This window comes from Miscanthus floridulus, chromosome 13 (assembly GCF_019320115.1).
Source record: "Miscanthus floridulus cultivar M001 chromosome 13, ASM1932011v1, whole genome shotgun sequence".
Classification (NCBI taxonomy): domain Eukaryota; kingdom Viridiplantae; phylum Streptophyta; class Magnoliopsida; order Poales; family Poaceae; genus Miscanthus; species Miscanthus floridulus.
This window is the reverse complement of record NC_089592.1, coordinates 4,164,847-4,187,149: the sequence shown is the minus strand read 5'-3', so window position 1 is coordinate 4,187,149 and position 22,303 is coordinate 4,164,847. Positions and strand designations below refer to the sequence as shown.

The 22,303-nt window shown below is 51.8% G+C and overlaps 1 pseudogene; it reads left to right on the top strand.

Moving 5' to 3' along the window:
• The first annotated feature begins 8,361 nt into the window (after window positions 1-8,361).
• The window catches only part of LOC136502269 (large ribosomal subunit protein bL19cz-like), a 36,781-nt pseudogene continuing 22,839 nt past the window's right edge, over window positions 8,362-22,303 (top strand).

Below are 22,303 nucleotides of genomic sequence, written 5' to 3'. Positions count from 1 at the left end.
GCCGGCTGTGGTTGTGGCGGCCTTCCACTGCCGGAGGGTGCTGCCGCTGATGGCTCGGCGGCAGCGCCTGTTCGAGATGAGACCGGATGAGCCGATTGAGGGCATTCAGATGTCCGCCTCCGCCCTCTCCGATGAGGAGATTCTTCATCGGGTGAGAGAGACGGTGGAGGGGCGGCTGAAGATCGGTGGTTTGACCCCATTCGTGATGTGCCCTTCGCGGGGGTACCTTTCTCTGGTAAGTCACACGCTGCTGCGCCCCCCAAGGCCTCCTTGTTCCTCAATGTTTTCTAGTCCCTTATTTGTGTTCGTCGTTCCCGCAGGGGATGAGGGACGTGCGAGCCTCCCCGCCGCCCGTTCCCGAGGACGTAGGGCGGCGGGTGGTGAACCGGGTGCACGCCGAGGCACGGAAGAAGCGGAAGGACACCAAGGAGGCAAAGCGCATAAAGAAGATCCTTGAGCGCGAGGGACTGGAGAAGCACCGCCGACAACAGAGGCAGGACGGTCTCCCAGTGGAGGCGTCTTCGTCCCCGTCGCTGTCGATGGATTCTTTGGGCGAAGATGATGAGAGCAAGATGGGGCGGGGTCCCCTAGACCATCTCCCCGACGTTGGGGAGACAGCGCTCGGGACGTTGGTGAGCAGCCTGGCACTTCTAGGAGGAGGAGGAGAGGATGCCTCGGGGCCGGCAATCGCCTGCCCCAAGGCCGAGGCCGACACGCCTGAGGCACGAGCATTAGGAAAATGCGCCGTCAGCTCCGGTGGGCTCGACGGCAGAGGTGGAGCAGGTGGCGGCGGGGTCGTCGCAACTGCCCCCGCAGAGGATCGAGGGGGCGCCAGAGTTCGGTGAGGGCCGACCGGCACCAGCGGATACAGAGGTCGTGCCTCCGCCGCCGCTGCCATTGCAGAGGAGGGTCACAGTGCCGAAGCGGTTGCATCCCTGCTCGAGGTGAGTGTTTTTTCAGCGGAGTTCGTATCGTCTCCTGTTCGCTTTATGGTCATGTGCTGACCAAGTGGGTGTTCTGCCTTCAGCCAGAAGCATCAGGCAGAGGTGCCTACCCTGGCGCCGCACAAGTCGCTCAAGGTGAGCATGGGCTCCACCGCTCAACGGGTGGTGGAGGCGTAGACTGCTGTATAGCGCGGCGTGGCATCGGCGAGGGCTGACCCGAAGGAGCTGGTCACCCAGGGGGAGGCTGCCGGGGCGGCCACAGAGCGAGTGGGGGGAGGAAATGCCTACAGCCCGCCAGGGCGAGGCCTGCGTGTCAGATGGGGCCGAGGCACCCTCAGTTGCTGAGGCCATCGAGGGTGAGACAGAGCCCCCCCCGGACTTCCGAGGCCGAGGCGACGGAGGCTGGGGCGCCCAAGACCACCGAGGCTGAAGTGGTGGGGACCGGAGCCCTCGGGACCACCAAGGCTGAGGTGGCGGGAGCCAGCGTGAGTGCGGCGAAGCCAGCGGCCCAGGAAGTGGAGGCGGAGGCAGGGCAAGCCTCAATACCGCCGCTGGTCCAAGGCCCACCGCCGTTGCAGGAGAGCGCCTGGGAAGTGGAGGTCCATTCGATCTCCTCCGACGATACTTCCCGGGCGAAGGAGGTGGTCGATGCTGAGGCGGCTGGCATTATGGAGTAGCTAGCGGCGGCCTCTGGCGAGGGAAGCTCGGCCCTCGTGCGGGTACGACCCGAGCCCCGCGGGTGGGATTACCCACGTGTCTTGTGGCAGAGCTGGGACGACCCTGATGGGGAGCCTCTGTTCGCCCTCGAGGATGCGGCCGAGGGGGGCGCTGGGACACCTTCGAGCAATACCGCCAGCTGGTGGAGCGGTCGCTGCGGACAGCGCTGTTCGTCGTGGCCGACGATCTGCCCGGGGTTGCCCAGGTTCGCGCCTTCTTTTCTCATGTGGTGTCGTCTTTTTCCGAGTTTTCTCGCAGTGAATGACCCCTATTTTGCCTATCTAGGAGCCGAGACCCGGTCCCTCGGGAAGTCATTGTTCCTCCAATGAGAGAGGGACGTCTGGGACCAGCTCCAGTGGTAGAAGGGCTTGCTCGCCGATGCCAACGAGCTTCTGTCGGCGCGGAGCGCGGAGGTGGAGGACCTCCAGCTTCGCTGTGTCGATATGAAGGCCGAGGCGGCCACGGCTCAGGAGCAGGTCACCCCTTTGGCGGCGCGGGTCAAGGAGCTGGAGGAGGAGCTGACCCGCGTGGCCGGCGATTGGGACACCTTTAGGTCCCGGGCCGAAGAAGCGACGATCTCCGCCAAGGCCCTCGCTGGGCAGCTTGGGGCAGAGCAGGGTGCGCACCTGCTGACGAAAGGTGCCTTGGCAGAGGCCCTCAAGGTGGCCGAGGCCTCTCGGACCGGGGCTGTGGCCTAGAAGGGAGAGGTCGAGGGTGAGTCCTGTTCCCCTTGTTTTATTTGTTTTTCTTGTGTTCAACCCCTAACTCCCTGCTATGATGCAGAGCTGGAGAAAGAGGCTTCCAGGGCGGCCGAGGCTTCTCGGGTCGAGGTCTAGGGCTAGAAGGAGAAAGCCGAGGCCTCTCGGGTCGAGGCCCAGCGCTGGGAAGAGAAAGCCGAGGGTGAGTCCCGTAGGCCTCCGCCCTTATTTGGCTCGTTTTCCTTTGTGCTTAACCCCATTTTGTTTGTTTTGGCGTAGAGTTGGAGAAGGAGGTCACCCGGGCAGCCGAGGCCTCTGTCGCAGTGTAGGCGGTGCTCGAGGCCGAGATCGGGGAGCACAATGCGCTGCAGAGTGCCGCCCGTACCGTGTGCGAGGCCCTGGAGGTTGAGGGGGCCCAGTCGGGCAGCTCCCTCAGGAGCCGCTTGGTCGCGTTGAGCGGCCAAGTGCGTGAGCGACTCCGGGGGGCGTTGCACGTGGGCGTCAAGCGCGCCCTGGCCGTCGTCTCCTCGCACTACACCGGCGTTGACCTCGAGGCCGTCAGTGATGACTACGTCTTGCCCAAGGACGACGAGGAGGTCGCGAAGCTGATGGAGGCAGCTGAGGGCCCCAGCACGGCGTTGGCCAAGCTGTTTGAAGAGGAGGTGGTCCCTCCCATGCCGTCCGCCAATGCTGGAGTCCCTGAGCCTTGACCTGGGCCCAAGAGGCCATGTAACCAGATTAGGATTATTTTTGTACCGTAACGTTGGTGGCCGTCGAGGCCTTTTTAAAGTACTTATGCGTCTACGCTTCTTAATCGTTTTTTACTGTATTTCCGAGCCTGTGCCCTCTGTCTCATCTCTGAACATATCTCTTGCAAAAAACTTCGTCGGAGCCTAAGCTGCCCCTTGGGCGAAAGGTGGTGAGGGAGTGCCGTAGCCCGGAGGCGTAGGCCGTCTCGCGACTCGACCGGCCTTTTGGCCTTGAGACAGACTTTCGGTCCTTAGGTTTTTTACAACCGATTTGTCAGAGCGCGCTTGAGAGTTAGGCGTAGAATTTTTTTCAAAAAACGACTAAAAAATAGTGCGTGGGACTTAGGGGGGGAGTCCCCCCTTCTAGCCCCCGAGGGAGGCTCGGTTCTGCAAAGGCAGAGCCATGTCCTGTTCGAGGCCCGCAGTGGGCACCTCTGCAGAGGCAGAGCTGGGTCTCCCTTATGGTGTTATCGTAATGCCGAGGCCCGCAATGGGCTCGGGGGGTTTCTCGAAAAATTAGAACAACTAAAGAATGCTTCTTAATTGTATTTCGAGAAACAATGTATACAATGCTTGGAAATTTAAGGGTAAAAACGACGTAGCTGTTCTATGTTCCAAGCGTTGGTGAGGATTTCGCCCTTCTCATTGGCTAGCTTGTAGGTCCTGGGCTTCAGCACTTGGGCGACGATGTACGGTCCTTCCCATGGCGGGGTCAGCTTGTGGCGGCCCTTGTTGCTCTGCCTCAGCCTCAGCACTAGGTCGCCCACCTTCAGGTCTCGGCTTCGAACACACCAGGCTTGATAGCGTAGTAGGGCTTGCTGGTATTTGGCCGAATGTAGCAGCGCAACGTCTCGGGCTTCCTCCAGTTGGTCGAGGGCATCCTCACGGGCAGTGCGGTTGCTCTGCTCGTTGTAGGCCTGAAGCCTCGGGGAACCGTATTCCAAGTCAGTGGGGAGGACGGCCTCGGCTCCATAGACCAGAAAAAACGGTGTGGACCCCGTGGCTCGGCTCGAGGTGTTCCTCAGGCTCCAGATGACCGATGGGAGTTCGGCGAGCCATTTCTTGCCAAATTTCTTCAACCGGTTGTATATTCTTGGCTTGAGGCCTTGTAGGATCATGCCGTTGGCACGTTCTACTTGGCCGTTCATCCTAGGGTGTCCTACGGCCGACCAGGCCACACGGATGTGGTGGTCGTCACAGAATGTCAGGAATTTTTGGCTGGTACACAATCATCACCGACAACGGTACACAATAAATCCGGCCCTTGGTGGTAAGGGCAGGGTTTCTTAAGCATATCATCGAAGAGCCCGGGGCCTCTGGGGCCTCAGGGATTCTTGCGCTCTGCGGCCGCGACTAGGCCAGCCTCGAGGACTTCCTGCTTCCCCTGGCGACCCTTCTTCTTTTTCTTGGGGAGGTAGGGAGCCGAGGCCCCGGGGGCCTCGTCCCTCCGCTTCCCCTTGGCGTCGTTGTTGGGGAAGATGGCCCCAATGGCCTCTTCGCCCGAGGTGAAGTTGGTGGCGATGTCGAGGAGTGCGGCCGCCGAGGTTGGCATGTTCCGGCCCAACTCTCGAACCAGGTCTCGGCAGGTAGTGCCGGAGAGGAAAGCCTGGATGATTTTCGAGTCGCCAACGCTTGGCAACTCGGTGCATTTCTTAGAGAAGCACCGGATGAAGTCTCGGAGAGACTCGTCCGGGCCCTGGCGACAACTCTTGAGGTCCCAGGAGTTCCCAGGGCGCACGTACGTGCCCTAAAAGTTCCCGACGAAGACACTTACCAAGTCGCGCCAGTCATGGATTTGCGAGGGAGGGAGGTGCTCCAGCGAGGCTCGCGCCGAGTCTGACAGGAACAACGGGAGGTTGCGGATGATGAGCAGGTCATCGTCCGCGCCGCCTAGCTGACAAGCCAGGCAGAAATTGGCCAGCCAAAGCTCGGGATTAGTTTCGCCACTATACTTCGTGAGGTTGGCAGGTTGCCGAAACCGGGCTAGGAAATGAGCACCGCGGATGGCTCTGCTAAAAACCCGAGGGCCAGGCGGCTCAGGAGAAGGACTACGGTCTTCCCCACTATCGTAGCGGCCACCTTGGTGCGGATGGTAGCCCCGGGTAGGCCCCTCATTGTCGTGGTGCCATCGCCTGCTGACCACCTCGTGGTCGCCCTGCGCCTCGCGTCTGTTGTCGAGGTGGTTGTGCAGCAAGGGGACCCTGTTGGCTGTCGGTGCCCGAGCGGGCTCGGGATGAACCGAGGCCTCCCTATCCTGCCGAGGCGATGCCGTGGGAAGCTCTGAGGCGCTTCCACGCCGTCGGGAGGCGGAACTCTCGGCCTGCTGCACCGCGGTGGTCTCAAGGAGATCCCGGAGCTCGCCGTGGACCCATCGCCCCTCCGTGGTGGAGGGCTCGGGCATCGTTCGGACTAGCATCGCCGCAGCCGTGACGTTCTGGCTAGCGTGATTGAATATTGGGGGTTGCTCACCCCCTTCGTCGTCATTGATGCGGTGGTGGACGTCACGGGCCCTCCGCCATCACCGCGACCTTGCTACTCCTGCTCGAGAGTGTCTCGAAGCTGCTGCAGGAGGAGTCGGTCTTGTTCGACCTTGGCCTGAAGCTCACGGAACTGCTCTAGGTCCGGGCGTTGAAGTTGTCTGGGGGCAAGGTTCTCATTCCGCGCTGCCAGTGGGACAACGCGTGGAGGTGTGGCGTCGCCTGCCCCCTGGCGAAGCAGGTAACGGTTGCCTGCCCCTTCGTCCTCATCGCCTGTGCTCGGCATCCCGAGTCCGACGTGGAAGGACTCACGAGTGGGGTGGTAAGTGCCTTCGTTGTTAGAGTCGGAGTAGCCAAAGCAGTAGTCGCTCGTGGCCAGGAAGCGGAGCATGGCTTCAGGGTCGTGAAGTCCGGAGAAGTCCGCTCCGGCCCATGCCTCGTCCTCCTCTAAGGAGTCAGCATGGGCGTGGGTCAAAGTCGTGGTGTCAAAGTCGAGGGCGAAGCGCTGGTGGCGTCCTGAGGGCTCTGCGTGAGCAGAAGCGTAGGCGGTAGCATAGGTGGCAGCGGCATTTCTCAACCCGAAGGGGTACGGGGATGGTGCCATCGCCAGGCTTTGCTCCGCCAAAGTCGACTCCTCAGAAGATGGCGGGGCAGAGCTTGATGACGGGGCGTCGCCCCACGCCACCGGCGTCTTTCCCTTGTCCAGGCTCAGGCTAGACAGGTCCCCAACCAGGGACCTTGTGCCAACAGCTGGCGTGGGATACCGGTGGAGTGCGGCACGTCGCCCTGAGCTTGCGCGGTGCCGGGGTGGTCCCGCCCGTGTCGTGCCTGGCGAGCGTGATGAGAGTGGCGGCCTGGGCGCCGCTTGCGCCTAGGCTGCTGGGGCGTGACATCGTCGACGGTCAGCGGGACTCTGGGTGAGAGGAGTACCATATCGTACTCATGTCCTAGAGACATGAACTCTAGGCCCCCGAACCAGATTATCGTGCCGAGACGCAGTGATCGCACGGCGTCTACCATCCGGAACTTGTCGGGATGACGAAGATGACACGTAGTAACTCCCCTACCTGGCGCGCCAACTGTCGGTGTTTTGGACCGGCGAGCCCTCAACCAACTAGTAAATTTGTACTGCGTGTTCCTAATCCCGGATGGTGATGCAAAGAGACACAAGGTTTATACTGGTTCAGGCAATAGGTGCCCTACGTCTAGTCTGAGAGATCGATCTTGTATTCCTTGCACCAAGGTGCTTGTAGTAGGGGTTTACAAGCAGGGCGAGAGAGGGAGCTGGTCCCAGGTCTCTGCGTGGAGCGGTGTGGATTGCTTGAGATGTTGATCTCAAGCAGCGGGGAGAGTGAGTCACAGTGCATTGTATGCGTTCGTATGTCTCGTGAGTTCGTCTATGCCTGAGTGCGTATGAGCGTTGTGAGTCCGTGAGCTCCTCCCTAGAAACGTCCCCGGTCCCTCCCTTTTATAGTTGAAGGGGGACAGGAGTGATACATGTGTTAGCTACATAGCGTCGTGCGAACAGAGGCGGCGTTTCCGAGCCTTGTAGCTTGTCACTGTGGCGGCATGGTTGACGGAGCGGTCCTTGTCCTTGATGCACTGGGGCGATGCACCGGTCACACCTGATCCTGTGCGACGTGGGTGCTCCAGTGACAGCTTGACGCAGGGCATGGCGGGCGACGTGCCGGTCGCTGTGTGTTGGCCGCGTAAAGAGCCGAGGTTCAGTTGGTGCCGAGGCCGAGTCATCGTGGGGGGCTCGGCGGGCGCGAATCCCGAGGTTGCCGACACCCTGAAGTAGATTGCCGAGGCATGGAGGGAGCAGTTGGTCCTGTACGCTGATTCCGAGGCTATAGTGACCCGGACTTGACTCCCCACGCCGCGTTGTTCCTGGAGCAGGGGTTAGGTAGCACAGTGCAGTGCGGGCGCCGGTCGTGGGCACAGTACCGAGCACAGCGGCCGGTAACCCCTGCCCTTTCCTGTCCTGTCCCGGACGGTATGGTGCTGATGCGACTTCCCGTCTCGTCGGCTGCTCTGCTGTGTCGAGCCGTCGTCCGCCTGATGTTGCGGGAGTGGTTGGTCGCATTAATTGGACGCGACGCTCTATTGGGGAGATCGGTCGAGGCAGAGGCGACGGGGTTATTGCCGAGCCGGCCTTGAGCGAGACGGAGAACCGGCATCTCGTCCGAGGCTTTACGCGCGGGGCCTCGGGCGAGACGGAGAATCGGTTCCCCGTCCGAGGCCTTTCGTGCGAGGCGGAAAATCGGTAGACCGTCCGAGGCTTTTCGTGCGAGGCCTTGAGCGAGGCGGAAAATCGGTGGCCTCGGTCAAGGCCGGGGGTTAGCCGATAGTTTGTCTCTTGGCATTGATTTTGACGGGGTCTAAGCAATTTTTTCGGTTATTGCTTAGGGGACCTCTTTTTATGGTACCCGACAGTTAGATTTAAAATTAGTTATCAAAAAGTGTTAAATTAAAAAAAATCGCTCTGCTTTACTTCACAGTGGCTAGCTAGCCATGTGCCCCCCATGCAGTACGAGGCCGGGGACTTTATAGTTTCATAAACACGTTAACTACTTAATTATGTCGTTCAAATCTCAATTGTTGTAACACTCTAATTTGAATTTTCATATTTTCTAAAATTTGTTAGACTAAAAAAAATAGTCATGACTAGATTTGTAGCAGGAGGAAAAACATTTTCTAAAACCATGCTGATCGAACGGATGATATTTGCAGGCAGCGTGGACCTATCAGATCGATGCTCGAGGCGCGCCTCAGGATGAAATCGTTGCTCTGGAATGTCTGCCGACCCAGAAGCCGTACGTGGAGCTGCGTGGCGAGGCTCCTGGAGCTTGCCGCAGCTCATCCGGGGGCCGCGCAGCCATCCTCGGCCGTCGTCAAACTCCTCAGTCAGCCTTACGGGTTCTCTCGTCCCATCGGGGTGGATCAATCCGGGCGTGTGCAGAAGCCGGGCCATTTCGCGTGATGGCCGCGTTCCTGCCGCTGCCGCCTCCGGTTTCGGTCTCTGTGCAAAAGTTTTCGTTGCGACGAGGGGTTTGTCGACGGTGGAGAATGCTGCTGAGGTTGCTTCTGATTCGGACGGATTCCACCTCTCCTGCGGTTGAGCACCCCCGGCCCCGAGCATCAAGTTCAAGAGGCCCGACAAGACCGCCACGCATATTATGAATGGATGTAAGCTGAGTGAGTATTACTTGCAGGAACTATAGAGCTGCTTGCTAGTTGTTACATCCAGTGACATTAACAAAATCACCACGGAAACGATAGAGCTGCTTGTTTGCATTCACCAAAATCGTCTAGTGTTTATCCATAGAAATATGTTATTCTGGCTTTCTGCTGTCGAGGTTACATGTTTTCATTCATCAAAATCATCTAGTGTTTATCCATAGAAATATGTTGTTCTGAAGAATGGTCTATGCGTCTCTGTTTCTGTCTAGCTTGACCTGCTGTGAACAGGTGGTGTAATATAAGCTCTATGGACACCCATTCATGGAACTGAACTTTGTTGGAGTTTTATTTTATGGCCCATTATGTGTGGTGCGAATCTAAGTGATTGTCGGTGACTGGAATAATTACAATGTTTTGTTTATACATAAGAAAACATCTGTATCTCGGACCTTATCACCCTCGTTTATTCTGAGCATGTATATATCACTGAAGCTCTTTGTTGGTGAAGTGATATCAAGCTAGGTGGACCATGCAACTATGGTTGCTGTTTTTTAAGCATGCAGCCACTGCAGGCAGCTGGCAATGAGGACAGACAACTAGTACAAGTTAGTCGTAATGAAAGGCAACCAGCTTAATCACCATCTGTATTTGATGCACAATGTTTCACTTCAGCAGAGTAGAACCACAAGCAGGGAGCACATAAATCAATCTCACACCACAAACTTGATCATAGATTATTGTAGCGTAATTAATGGTTCACCAATACAACACAACCGACTATGCATATGCGGCTCGCACACGACCAGCATGAATGCAGCCGCTTGGTCTCATCATAAGATACAATACATATGTAGATGGATACATATATAGCAAGCAAAGCAATCCCATGAGCGCAGCGATCAAATCGTGAAGGACCGAAACGGCGACCAGAGGGGGGGGGGGTGGTGAATGGGAGCCTCAAATTTCTTTCGAAATATTTCGCCGCTGTCCCAAAATCAAACCCCAAAGACAAACACACGAAGGAGGAGAAGTCCACGAGCCAACCAGGTGGCTGGATGTCTATGGCGATGACCAAGAGACACAGCGGGACTCTCAAGAAACGACCAAGCCAAGCCCTCGACGGAACACCCTAAAATCGAGAAGACTGCACAGGGCCGGACTGTCTGCTGACCAAGTGCGGACTCTCCACGGGAGAAGGTCCGGACTGTCCGCAGGACCGCAGTCTGCGCCGGACTGTTCGCCGACCAAAACTCCGAAAACAGATGTCGAGAAATAGTTCTGGTCTGAACTGTCACAGCAGCGACGGACTGTCCGCGCCTGTGCTGAGGCGAAATAGTACAGCCAGCCGAACTTGGCTGTCCCTGACCCCGACTCCCGGACTGTCCGTGGTCAAGGCCCGGACTGTCCGCGGGTCGCGGAACAGAACACCCGAAAATCACCAAGAACGTAAATTCGCCCGATTTGTGATCAAATAAAAACCAACTGCCACCAAAATTGAACCAAGGGATCACAAGGCAGTAGGTGAGCTACTCCTAAGAGATCATCGCTCAAAGTTTAGTCAATCAACGGGAAATTAGAATCACGCAAAGAACACCGGTTTTTGACTCCAAAAATTGAATCGCCCCGATCTATGAACTCGTGAGGATTTAGTCAAATTCCTTCAGTGGAAAGGATCAACTCACGTCCTAGTTCATCCCAAAACAATCGGTTTGACTCAAAACAACCCATAACTCAAGATTCGAGCAAGAACGTGAGAAGGGGTGGAGAGGAAAAACTAAGAACGGGAAGAACATGAACGGGAATCGCACAAAAAGGATCAAACCTAGAATCCCGTTGGGCACGAGGAGGTTAGGGCCTCCATTCCCGCACAAATCTTCGGTTCAAATACACGGATGTAGTGGCTAAAACATCTGAGGACCTCTTGAAGCACACCTAGAGGGTAGGAGAAGACGTAGAGAGGTGCAATGCAAATGGCAAGAGGTGAGGGTGATTGGGGCACCCTCATCCTTATTTAATAGGGCTATTACGCAATTCCCAAACTGCCCCGGATAATTACAGTGAACCACCTAACCCTAAGGCATTATGGTCCAACTCAGTCATCTGTCGATCGGACGGCCACGCTTCCTGCACAGATTTGCTTCACCTCGACGCAACCTCTGTGATTTCGCCATGTGTCGCCCCGTTCCTCCTCGGAATCTCCGCCCGAGTTTTGAGGCCCAAACCAGAAAATCGTCCACTGGTGGTTTTGTGGCCCAAACCACCAAACCCGCTCGCGAGTAGCGTACTCCATACGCGTCCCCCGCTCCTCAAAACGTGTCACCGCCGTCCTCGACCGCCCGGCCGCCAAGTCTTCCAGAGCCTCCGCTCGACTTGCACGTCCGCCATCTTGACTCTGTCAACATGGTCACTCCTCCATATACACTTGCGCTTGTCGATGTCCCCAAGTGTCAGCCACCACGGCTAGTCCTCCGGCGCTCTAGGCACTCAGTCCAAGCCTCACGTCCGCCCTTCACCGCTCCCGGTCCATCGGCACGACTCGTCTCTACTTGACCTTCACCTCGCAATCGACCACCGCCTCCGAGCTCCACACCTGCGCACCACAAGCCAAGAGACATGTTGCACAACCCAACTCATGCCATGGTTAGTTCACAAACTCAACCCAAGACACGAATCACGTTGACAATCACTCATCACACGAGACCACATGGGTACATATCAACCATGTGTCCGCAATCTCCCCCTTGATGAATGCATTGTCAACACCAACACACAAACAACAGAGATAAAGAAGCAGAAGAAGGGGAAGGAAGAAGGAACTCACCCAAATGACCAAAAGCCAATGAAAAGCCAAAACAGGGTCATTTGAAGTAAGCAAAACTTGATCCCCAAAGACATGGGCAATGGCTCAACGCAACCAAGTAAACCACAGCTAGTCCTCAAGAAGAGGCAGAACGGGCTCAACACCACTAGCAAAGCTCAAAACATCTGAAAACAGCTAGACCCTCCAGAAGAGGCAAAGGCTCAACATATCTAGCAAAAGGAACTCAAATGCAACTCCCCTGAAAAAATGCAATCTCTCAAATGTATGCACTCTCAACAAAATACTCCCCCTTTGAGTGGTTTGTGTGAAACATTCTCCCCCTTGTTGATATATGCACTTATCAAGCTAAAGCCCAAAGACTGCAACTCCCCCTCAAAGTATGCTAAAAATGCGCAGGGATGCAGAAAATACAAAAGCTTCAGGAGTATATCATTCAGAATGGAAGAATGCTCTAAGGGATACCGTCATGTGTGTAAGACAAAAAATCTGAAGGCTGGCAAATGCTCAAACTAATCATAGGATACAATAGTGAATTGCAAAGCATTTTGAGCCAATTTTAGTCTTGAAAAATCATTCACCACAAAATTAGCACTTAGCATGTATAAGTAGGAAATCAACAAGTGCTTTCAAATCTATACAAGGTGAACTACCTCAAGCTAGTGTCTAATCAACATGCCACAAAAGAATTCAAAACTTGTGTTTTGCATCAAATTTTTTATTTTAGTCTTTTTGCACAAGTAACATAGAAGGCATGTGATTGCGAGAGGTTGTAAGCACTATCTTGCCTAACTTTTCAACCAGGCGAAGCCTATGTCAAAAGACAATGAGAAGCTCAAAGCGTCGGTCTTGGTCATACACTACACTGCTCAAGTTCAACTCTAAGTGCAATAAGAAGCAGTCTCGATACAGTGATGTGTGATAATGCAAACCCTCTCGATCTTTCTGTTTCAATTATCTTGGAGTCATAATTTGAACAGGTCATCGGATTAAACAAGTGGAAGCGAAAGACTCCAAGACTAAGACATAGTAACCTAGTATAAACATGATAGAACAAGGATCTCACACATCCTACACATGCTAGGAGCCAGACTCAGTGGTGATCCAAATTAGTAGATTTATCAATTATAGATCAAGTTCACATTGAAAACAGACATAGCTCATAAAAAGTGTAACATATGATCAAAAAACAAAAGCTTCGCCCCTCTAAAAAGGGCTAAAACTAGAAAACCAAGAAAAAAAAAACCAAAACTAGAGTACAAGAACCAAAGCTTCCCTCCTCTAAAAAGGAAAGCAAACACCCAACTCCCCTCGCAAGTGGGCAAAGGATGCTAGGTCAAGGGGTTTTGTAAGGATATCTGCAAGTTGGTTTTGGGTGACAACGTGGTAAATGTCAATGTCTCCTATCTCATAATGATTACGCAGGAAATGAAAGCACACATCAATGTGTTTGGTCTTGGAGTGTAGAACTGGATTTTTGGCTACACTTATGGCACTCGTGCTATCACAAAGCAAAGGCACTCTAGTGAAATCTAAGCCAAAATCTTTCAAGGTGGCTATCATCCAAAGCAGCTGGGAGCAACAGCTAGCGACAGCGACATATTTCGCTTATGTGGTGGATTGCACTATGCTGGATTGCTTGTGAGAAGACCAAGATACCAAAGAAGAACCAACAAACTGACAAGTCCTTGACGTGGACTTTCTATCTAAGCGACAACCAGCAAAATCCGCATCAGAATAACCGCAAAGAGAGAGGGAGGAAGAAGCAGAATACCAAAGCCCAAACTCAAGAGTGAAACGAAGGTACCTCATAATCCTTTTGACGGCTTGGCGATGAGACGTGCACGGCGAAGCTTGAAAGCATGCACATAGACACACAACAAACTATATGTTCGGTCTCGTCGCCGCCAGGTAAAGCAAAGACCCAATCATGCTGCAGTACTCCTTTTGGTCCACGGCTTCTCCTTCTTCATTAGCATCCAACACCATCATGGTTGACATGGGCATTGAAAGAGGCTTGGCCTCACCCATATCAAACTTCTTCAGCACGTCCTTGGTGTACTTCCCTTGGTGCACGAATGTCCCTTCTTGGGTTTGCTTGATTTGCAACCCAAGAAAGAAGGTCAACTCTTCCATCATGCTCATCTCAAATTCCCTGCTCGTAAGATCTGCAAACTTGGCAACAAGTGCATGAGAAGAGCCACCGAAAATGATATCATCCACGTAAATCAGAACCAAGATAGTGTCATTGCCTTGCTTGAGGAGAAACAAAGTTTTATCAACCGAACCCATTTTAAAACCCTTTTTAAGCAAGAAGGTTTTCAAACATTCATACCAAGCTCTCGGGGCTTGTTTCAAACCATACAACTTTTTGTGAAGTTTAAAAACATGGTTTGGAAACTTTGGGTTCTCGAAACCGGGAGGTTGCCTCACATAGACCTCCTCCTCTATGTAGCCATTCAAGAAAGCACTTTTGATGTCCATTTGAAAAAGCTTAAAACCCTTAGAAGCAGCAAAAGCTAAAAGGATTCTAATCGCCTCTAAATGAGCTATAGGAGCAAAAGTCTCCTCATAGTCTATACCTTCCTTTTGGCAAAAACCTTGGGCTACCAACCTAGCTTTGTTCCTTACTACCACCCCATCTTCACTCTGTTTGTTTTTAAAGACCCACTTTGTTCCTATGGGATGGCACTCTAGTGGAGGTGGTACTAAAACCCAAACCTGGTTTCTCTCAAAGTTTTCCAACTCCTCATGCATGGCATTAATCCAATCGGGATCAGATAAAGCATGTCCAACATCTCGAGGCTCAAAACAAGCAACAAATGCAGAATGAGCAAAGTGTGAGATGTGATATGACCTGGACCACGTGACTCGCTGGTCGATGTTGCCAATCATGGTCTGAGGTGGATGGCGACGCTGAATGTGGCGTGGTGCCTCCCTAGAAGAAGTCGCCTCCCCTCAACAGCAGCTGGAGCCTCCTCAGGTGCAGTTGACACAGGCTGAGGAAGCTACTCGAACGATCCCCAAGTGGTGGATGTAGAGGGATCGGGACCATGAGCCGAAGTAGTCGTCGTAGGCTCGAGAGGGGCAGCCGGTGGAGTCGGCTTGGGATCACCCCAATCGGCATCTTCCTGCTCCCCCTCCACCAAAATGCTTTCACCAAGCTCATCCTCACCTGCACGCTAAAAGATAGGAGTTGCACAAGGTATGGTTTCATCGAATGTGACCTCATAGGTCTCCACAACACGGTTAGTTTCAAGGTTAAGTACGCGATAAGCTCAAGAATGAGAAGCATAACCAAGAAATATCCCATCGGAGGACCTGGACTCAAACTTGTCTAAATTATCTTGCTTGAGGATGAAGCATTTGCATCCAAACACCCTGAAATGGCTTACCCTGGGTGGCCGCTCAAACCGCAACTCATAAGATGTCTTCTTCATAAAGGCTCGTAGAAAAATGCGGTTTGAAACATGGCATGTGATGTTGATTGCCTTGGCCCACCAACTCCTAGGAGTCGTATGCTCATCGAGCATCGTCCTAGCCATTTCAACAAAAGTTCGATTTTTGCGCTCAACAACACCGTTTTGTTGGGGGCATAAGGAGAGGAAAACTAGTGCTCGAGGCTCAAAGAAGTGCAAAAGGTTTCAAAATGAGTATTCTTGAATACTGTGCCATTGTCATTGCGAATCGCTGTCATGATATTCTTAGGGAACTCATTTTGCAACCTCACAATCAAATCTCGAGCATGAGAAAAGCCTCATCCTTACACTCCATGAAAAACACCCAAGAGTAGCGAGAAAAATCGTCCACGATCACTAGAACGTACCACTTCCCACCAACTGACCAAACCCGAGCTGGACCAACTGTATCCATGTGAAGTAGCTCATTGGGTTCCTTAGTCATTACTTGGTTCATAGGAGGGTGCGAAGCAGCAACCATCTTCCCGTGGCAACAAGGGTGACAAACAAGATCCTTCTCAAATTTCAACTTGTGCAATCCTCTGATTAAGTCAAGTAAACTCAACCTAGCAAGTAGATCAAAGCTTAAGTGACCAAGTCTCCTATGCCACTTCCAAAGTTCAGAAGAGGATCCGGCCACAAGACAACGAGAAGAGCCAAAGGAGTGAGAAAAATCAGCTCGAAAGACATGGCCAAAAGGGAAAATCTGACAAACAAGATTTCCCAGAGAATCAAGAACTCGAGACAAGCCGGTCTTAAAGCACACTTCAAAGCCATCCCCAAGGAGTTGCAAAACAGAGAGCAAGTTAAAATGCAGATTCAGAACCAGCGCAACATCCTTGAGAACAAAACTCTCATTAACCTAAATGGTTCCACGGGAGACCACCTTACCTTTGCTATTGTCCCCGAATGTGAATGGTCGAGGCTGGATGACCACTTTGAGTTTCTGGTCATGTGGCGCGAACACCCGGAATCAATGAGCCATGTGTTCTCCAGGCCTCCATCCTGTATCAATAGAAAGGCGTGGGATGAGCAAATGGCGCAACACAGGGGTTAGTAAACTGTGAAGGATACAAGTGTTGGCTCATTTGCCCTAAAAAGTGTTAGGAAAAAACACCAAACATGCCATGTCCCATTTGAGGGAAGCGATCAATACGAGGGGGAAAATGTGGTCCGCTAAAGTTGTGAGACTGGAAGCCACCGTCACGAGGTTCAAAGTCATATTGAACACAACCAGAACCCCACCGAGCACGACCACCATGTGGTCTCGCAACCTGAGGCCTAGTACCTTGAGGCATTGTACCTCTAGGCCTAGCACTGTGCCTCTGAACAGGCGGTACATGTACACCTAGTGGTGGGCGGTACATGCTCCGGTTGTTCAACTCGTACTCATGCATCTCATCTCTCTTCCTCTTAAAGCAGAACTCAGCAAGATGACCATCCCTATGGCAGTAGTCACAGTGATACCTCACCTCTCTCTTGGGTGGTGGTTGGTTCACTCTCTTGTGGGTATGGTTCACTCTTGGTGGCTTTTTGACTCTAGGAAGGGGATCCTTAGAGATGTTTGGCAGAGTGTCAAGTGGGTTCCTGAGATGGTTAGGTTTTGGAATCCACACTTGTTTCTGGGGTGGAGCTTTTGGATGTTCTTCAAACACTCCATCTTTAATAGTGGGCTCAGTGGGCTTAGTTGGAGTGATTTTGATCAACTTGGGAGTGGTGGAAGGTTTTTCACTCGGGATCAAACCACTGCACTCACCAACCTTGCCATAGAGATTTTCACCCTTCCCCCCTGAAGTAAAGCCTACTCCCAGTCCACCAGTTCCCCTCCTGAGCTGGTTAACCATCATGCCCAACTGCAGCTCACTACAAGACACCCAGCTCAAGATGGTTCGAAGGTATGCGTTTTCCTCCTCGGATCTCATCTTGTCGTGCCTACAGGACTCAAGCTCCAACTCCAGACTCTCACAAAGCGCACACCTAGCAACAGCTGTGCTATCTGAACTGGCCTTCTCAAGAGCTTATATCTTGGCATTCTTCTCTGCCAGCTCAGATTGCAAGCCCGAGCAAGACTTGTACGCACCCAACAAAACCGACCTAGCCTTTAACTCATCATGCTCATCTAACAGAGTGCCATATTTGTTTTGCAAAGTAACAAGACTAGACATGTGAATGGCACATGTATGACACTCTATTTCCTCGGTCACAGACATAGAAGACCTAGCGAGCTCCAAATCCTTAAGCGCATGCTCTAACTTGTCCTTATACTCTTTTCTCTCACGAGCAGCACACTTAAGCAGTTTGTCCTGACAAAGCAAAGCATCGCTCAAAGCATCTACCTTAGTGGCGAGCTTGTCGGCAGAAGATAGTACCTCAGGGGTGTCGTCATCACCAATTGTTTCATCCTTGCCGGTCTCCTCGTCCCCAAGAGCCATGGTGCAGAAGCCACCATGGAAGGAGTCAGTGAAGAAGCAGAGACCGTTTAGTCTCTCCTCCACCTTCCTCTCGAGCTCGTCGTCGCTTGAGGAGAGGGAATCTCGCTCGTCACTGGAGTCATCGAGATCGCTGAGTGACGCAAGGAAGGCGCATTGCTGAGCCTTGGCCTTCTTCAAGAACCCCTTCTTGAGCGCCTCCTTGTCAAATCCTCCCTTGGACTTGTGCTTGTCCGAGGAGTGCTCCCACTTCTCTTTGCGCTTGCCGACGTCGTACTTGGTGGAGGGGTACTTGCTTTTCTTGGGGCAGTTGGAGACGAAATGGTCCAGGTCTCCGCAACCAAAGCATCCTTGGTTTGAGCCACCACGCCGGCGATTCAAGCGATTGTTGTGAAATCATGAGAATCGACTGATGACTAGAGCCAGATCATCGTCTCCAAGCACCTCCACTTGCCCCTCTGTGACAGATAGCAAAGAAGACAACGCAAAGAGAGATTGTGAAGGGTTAGTGAAGGAACTTGAGCTACCGTTACCTGAGACCAACGCCATGGTAGGCGCCGAGGGGTTCTTGAACTTGGCTCGTGTGTTGTAGTCAATCTCGGTAGACTTCAGGTTACTAAAGAGCTCCTCCACGATGAGTGTCTCGTAGTTGGGTGACTCAGTGATTGTGTTGATGCAAAAGTGATCTGCAAACACAAAGGGCTAATACCCGAATTGATATCCAAAGCATGCCAGTCGATTTGACCTGCTAATCGACAAGGATGAAGATACGAACACTTTGGTCCTGACAACAGCGATACGCCCGGAAGTCACGGCCAAGAGGTGCTCACGCGGAACTCGAGAATCGCCGAAGGTCGCACTAAAACGATGAAGCTCGCCGAATCAATGAGAACTCGTAAAAAAGGAAAAATATGCAAATTGACGAAGTCGCCGAAAAGTAAGTAGATGCAAATAGGAGTAAAAATTGGTTTTGATATTGATTGATATATCTATTACATTGCCCCTTACTCCATATTTATACCCTGATCTAAAGAGACACAACCAAACACAACTAGGACACCAATCCCATATCTAAGGAAACACGTGACTCTTACATGAATCATACCCTAACAAATATAGAAAAGGAAATCAACTCCTATCTATTTCCCTGTCCGCCTCAATTACGATGGAAATCTCACCGTCCTCCTTCCCATCGGCATACTCCCTATTTCATCGGCAGTAGTCTTCAAGTCTTCCTTCATCGGCATACTCCCTATTTCATCGGCAGTAGTCTTCAAGCCCTCCTTCATCGGCATACTCCATGTTTCATCGGCAGTAGTCCTCAAGCCTCCCTTCATCGGCATCGACAATAACACCTCCAACCTCATCGGCAACGCCCGAGTCCAAATCAACCTTTCCATCGACCATCACCAGCTATCGGCAACCATCTTTACAAACTGGCTTTCATCGGCTATCAAAGTATTCAATAACTTTCCCCTTGCCGATTAGTCCACTCCGATTATTTTGACACGTGCAAAAACGGTGTCAACACATGCCCCCCAATTTCGGAGTATAAAACCATTAATGCTCCGAAATTTACTCCAGATAACGCTTGCCTTTGCCCGATTACCGTAACTCATTCTCCAAGCCAAAACTTGATTTGTTATCAAATCCAATCAAATCTAATCTTGATTCACACACTTCAGTAAATATCGCATAATCGCCAACCACTCTTGCCTTGATTATGGTTAAGATACCGAAACAATAACCCATCGGCAAGATCTTAACATGATAATGCTGCCATTTTCAGAATTAAAATATCATGTATCGATATCCCCTCCAAGTCATGATTACTTGTCATCAACTCATCTGTACAATCCCCTGATTATCGCGCGAACAGTTACCATATCCCTCTGAACCGCCTTGACCTATATGCGCGCGACATAGAGATAAGTCCAAAATACCCTTATTCTGGGCGGCTTATAAATAGATTTCTCCGGAACCCTCATTTTCTACCTTCAGCCTCCAATCCTTGGCATTCTCTCTCTCCAGCGGCGACTCCGACGAACAACTGCGCGACCTCAACCAACAAGAACCCTTCTCCGGCGCTAACTTCAAGTTTCCGGCTCGTACCTCCACCTTCCTCAAGACAATGGCCATCAACTTCGACGTCCCCGCGGTTCGCTCCACTTCCATTACCTTTTACTTTGATCTTTTTGCAAATTCATTCAGTTGGTGATTTTTCCTTTCTTCTGTCTTCTGGATTCCATAACCTTAGGAACTGCGCAACAAATTAGTTATCCCAACCGATCAGCCGCACGTCCAATGCCTTGGCCCAATGGGCAACCCAGATCCAACCGATCTGATCAATGCAGAGGTTAACAGAATCCCCTTTAGAGCCCAAAATTTCTCTCTGAATTTGTGGAAAGACACATTCCGATCTTGGCCCAAAACCTCCAAATGGTGGAAAGATTGGTACTTGAGGGTTAATAGATCAATGCAAGTATACTGGGCAGAACGAAGGTTAGACCAATGCATTAGGCTCTCTATTGCCGATATGCAGAAAAATGAATCAATGATAATTGCAGCTGCTTATTTCTGGTCAGACACGACCAATACTTTTATGTTTGGACATGGCCCAGCTACTCCTACCCTTGCCGATATCCACATGCTTACTGGCTTGGACATCTCAACTGCCGATGAAGGCTCCATCTATGGTAGAAAGTCTGAATATAGGGTGAATACCCGTAACATCGGCGGTTGGACAGGATATATTCAAGAATACCAGAAAACCGGGACACTTAGCCAGAGGGAACATGCCACATTCCTGAATATGTGGTTAGAAAAATTTATCTTCTGTGGTCGATCAGTAGGACCAACCAACGCCTTCCTCCCTGCAGCTGAACTTTTGGCTAATGGCGTAAGGTTTCCTCTTGGCCGATACCTTCTGAGCTCCACTTATCATCTTCTTCATCAAGTGTCTCAGAAACTTTTGCTTGGCGAACCCATCGGCAACCTGGGAGGCCCGTGGTGGTTTATCAACATGTGGCTGAATGCCCATATGCACAAACGTTTGCAATGGGACTTTTTTGCTCAACAATTCCCACGAGAAATTGCTGAAGACTATGTGCTTGGGGATGATGAATCGGCAACACGCTCACCCCTCAATTTTGGTGAAGCCATAATTGTCCTTCCTGGAACAGAAGCCAACGAAGACCAAATCGGCAGATTCTTTCAAAGCTTCTACAATGGTCTTTCTCGTGATCATAGGGCCTGGGTGCCTTATATTGACGAAGAAAACAGATTCCCCCTTCTTTTCAACTTTGCCGATGACACTCTGAATCAAGATAATGAGCTCATGATGGCTATCATCATTCCCAGGGCAATTCCAGTAAACACATTCGGCAGCGGGAAAAACACCAACATTACATATGAATTTTACAACCCATCGGCAGTATCCCGCCAATTGGCTTTTGGGCAACTGCCAATCAAACTCTGCTTTGCCGATGTGATCAAACCCAGGGAAACAATCACCTGCGGAACAGATTGGAACAAGGTAGTACAACTCTCCCCCGATGCCGATACTACAGATGTTGATATATCCACCTGGACACCAATATCTTTCATCACCGAGTCATATAAGCAATGGTGGCGAGAGTGGAAAGAACAACTGTTCGCAACTTCTGCTCACACATATCGGCACATGATCGACCCTGAATATGCCATCCCTGACGACGCGGTAAGTTTCCTTTAACTCCCTTCTGCTTTTCCCTTCATATATCAGTAACTGATTCTCTTGTAACAGGTTAACAACCCAGCACCATCGGTGAGCAAAAGTGGGAAACCCTTCAATCTCCGGCCTGTTTCCCCAACATCGCCGATCGGCTACAACGCTCCCACCTTAGCCGCTTTGACTCACCAGAAGATTCGTACCAAGACCATCACTTCTAAGTCCAAATTGGCTACATCCAGGGCTACTCCATCGGCCGCTGCTACAACCTTGGTCAAAGCATTTAAGGTAACAACCTTGTTTATTTTCACTTATGCCGATCACAAACTATATTAACCTTAATCATCAGGGGGTAAGAGCTGCTACTGGATCATCATCGGCAATTCCGCCGATATCAAGCACCACTTCTTTCGATGAACCTTCAGAGGTAGCTTCTTGACTTTACATTTTATCTGTTAAATATCATATCTTACACTTGTTTTGTAGCAACAATTGGGTACATCGGCAAACGTACCAGATGTCCAAGCTTCACAACCAACAAGTGTCGAAGCCCCCAGCCAATCGTTGCCGATGCCCAAGCAAAGCGCAAAGCTTTAACAGATACTGAAGCACAGCCAAAACGACAAAGGTCTATGCCGATCCCTACATTTGCCCCAATGTCATCGGTCATCATACCTCAAGAGCCCACCACCGATGAAGTCATAGAGGATATCCCATTGGCAAGCTCAGCCGATCCCCCACACGACATACTCTAGGTTGCTTCCTCCAGTCAAGCACAGGAAATTGCCTTGAAACAGGTAAACCGATCAACCTAGCTGATTTTACAATACTCATACTTACCCCTAACTGATCTCCTTTTCTCTCTCTCAGGAACAAGATTCCCCGAACAGCCTATTTTCCTTTGCCATTGACATTTCTGACGACGATGGAGAGGAGACAAGTTCTTCCCTTGCACTGGGAACAATATCGGCAGAGACTAAATCCAAGTTGGAAACCCTCCTGAACTTGCTACAGCAAGGTACCGCCCAACTGGTAGATGACTCGGACCCCGCAAAGGCAATTTTCAAAACAATTCGTGGCCAGGTCCCTGCCGATGTTGAAGAAGTACTCTTCCCAGCAGC